This window comes from Monopterus albus, unplaced genomic scaffold (genome assembly GCF_001952655.1).
Source record: "Monopterus albus unplaced genomic scaffold, M_albus_1.0 scaffold2.1, whole genome shotgun sequence".
Lineage (NCBI taxonomy): Eukaryota > Metazoa > Chordata > Actinopteri > Synbranchiformes > Synbranchidae > Monopterus > Monopterus albus.
Genome location: NW_018127882.1, coordinates 4,603,443 through 4,605,866, shown reverse-complemented (window position 1 = coordinate 4,605,866; position 2,424 = coordinate 4,603,443). Strand labels below are relative to the sequence as shown.

Below are 2,424 nucleotides of genomic sequence, written 5' to 3'. Positions count from 1 at the left end.
CGAGGCATTGCATGAGCACAAACATATGTCATTTCGAAACAGGAACAGGACATTATCACTGAATGAACTTTGTTGTCATGCAACAAAGCTCAGAGCATTTCAAATCTTGGGCAATTATCATAAGAGTGGAGATGATAAAAGACAAGGGAAGATAAAAAAAAAAAAGAAATCCTCATTTTCTCAAAGTGAGCCAGTGCCCTGAGCGCAGTATATTGTTGGACTACAGCGAGATACACAATTGTTTTTCTAACTCCCTGCTGCACTTTTCTATCAAACACCATGAAATCTTGGTGGAACCTTTTCTTCTAGTTGTTCAAGTGGAAAATAACATAGGGTGTAACACAGTGAAAGCTCTAGCTCTAACGCCCTGAGGGTCATGCTTACTGGCAAGCAAACTGTAAGACTCATGAAGTGATTTTTAGGAAATAAAAAAAAGAAACACATACACACTAATAGAACTTATATGTAATGTTACTGTTTTGCAGGCACTGCTTTGAGCGCCCTCCCCCAGGTTCTGATTCCTATGCTCTTCCTTTGCCTTGGGGGGCCTTGCAACGAAGGGCCTACGCTTGCCCAGCCTGAAGAGTGATGTCCATAGCACCTGCTGGTTCTTCAAGCAACTCTGTCCACAAAAAATCAGGACAAGCCGCTCACCCTCAGCTCTAGGAGGAACTGGGGGCAGTGAAGGGGGGTGGGGGGTATTGAGCCTGAGCTATAAGACTCTATTTCTCTGTCTCTTTGTTTCTCTCACTCCCTCACTACTTATCTATCTCTGTCTTCTCCCAAGTGTTTTTTTTTATAAGTTTCCTATCATTTGCATAATAGAGCCCAATCATAGCAATCTCCCTGAGAGTCTCACACACTTTGCATGACATGTGGTGGGTGGAGAGGGAGCCTGGTCAAAACAATCTGAGTCTTAAAGCATCTCTCACTTCTCCACAGTAAGCTGCTCACCCTCAGCTCTAGGAGGAACTGGGGGCAGTGAAGGGGGGTGGGGGGTATTGAGCCTGAGCTATAAGACTCTATTTCTCTGTCTCTTTGTTTCTCTCACTCCCTCACTACTTATCTATCTCTGTCTTCTCCCAAGTGTTTTTTTTTATAAGTTTCCTATCATTTGCATAATAGAGCCCAATCATAGCAATCTCCCTGAGAGTCTCACACACTTTGCATGACATGTGGTGGGTGGAGAGGGAGCCTGGTCAAAACAATCTGAGTCTTAAAGCATCTCTCACTTCTCCACAGTGTGGTTTTCCCATCTCTCAGATCCAAGGTCACTGCAGCCGCTTATTTCTTTGCTGTGTAGCTAGCTACCTGACAGCTTGACTAGCGGGAGAGGTGCTGATCATGCACAAGGGCAGGGCCATTTTTAATAGGTGACAAAAGCAAATAATAAGTTCACTTAGGATGCCTGTTACAAAAAACAAATCCAAGGTTTCGTGTTTTAAACAGAAGAGCAAAAGGGTCACATTATAACCATCGCTTATTTATCATTATTAATGGTGCTTTGTAACTCCTAATGACAGTATGTCCACAATGCAAAGTAAAGTGGGACTGAAACGAGAGCACATATTGTCAAAACAATCTATTTAAGTGACAGAATAATTCCTTCTTTCAGGAGATTCTTTAATCCAAAGTTATTTTGGTGTTTCTGAACTCATTAACACCAAGGGGGGTGGGGTTAACTGAGGCACTCAAGGTTACTGTAACATGTCCCACCTTGGATGAGTCCTTTGACCCCAAATCCCAATCCTATCACCAATCCCCAGCCTTCTCACCACACTGCTGCCCTGCGCAGCTGCTCTACACGACTGTTAACTGGCAGGGGCGGTCTGCTCCACCGACAGGCCGGCTTGCCTTTTAATGAAGTGCCAAATAATAACCTTCTCCGCAATGCTGCCAGGAACGAGGGAATGAAAGGTTAGGGAGAAACACATTACCTCTTGTTTAAAGTCTCGATACACTGACACATTATGCATTTTAAATTTCTGAAAACAAAAGTCCCACGTGAGACAAAGTTAGCAAGGAGGACAAGTTCAATTAGCCACAAAAAAATAAAGCAAACAACATAGTTAATATGCCACCGTGACATACAACTAGTGCTCTGGCTGTTCAGCATAAGGCCAATTTGACCCTTTGAGCGATATTCTTCACTGACAAAATGCTACTGCCTTTCCATCATACTGGAATATATTACTTTGTTTTTTTTTTCTGTGTTTTAGTAGTTTTATTTCTTTTTTCTCAGGGTGCTGTGATAGAGGCTTGTACTAGAGCAGTCTATTTTGTGCATTTGTTTAAAAATAACAAACATAAAACACATTTAAAGCTTATATGAACATATTTTCATATACTGTATCTTTACTCTCCATGTATGTATTCACCAATATAGCCATGTATCCAGATTCAGTTCTTTATAGTCCTGATTCT

General features: G+C 41.9%; 2 protein-coding genes across 2 annotated transcripts in view; one reads left to right on the top strand and one right to left on the bottom strand.

Annotated features, from left to right (window-relative positions):
* apln (apelin) overlaps positions 1–924 on the top strand; it is a 17,642-nt gene extending 16,718 nt beyond the window's left edge. The window contains exon 3 of the mRNA XM_020592867.1: positions 486–924. The gene's annotated coding sequence lies outside the window, so the exon portion shown is untranslated. The remainder of the gene's footprint in view (positions 1–485) is intronic.
* xpnpep2 (X-prolyl aminopeptidase (aminopeptidase P) 2, membrane-bound) overlaps positions 1–2,424 on the bottom strand; it is a 96,262-nt gene that overhangs the window by 87,529 nt on the left and 6,309 nt on the right. The window lies entirely within an intron of this gene.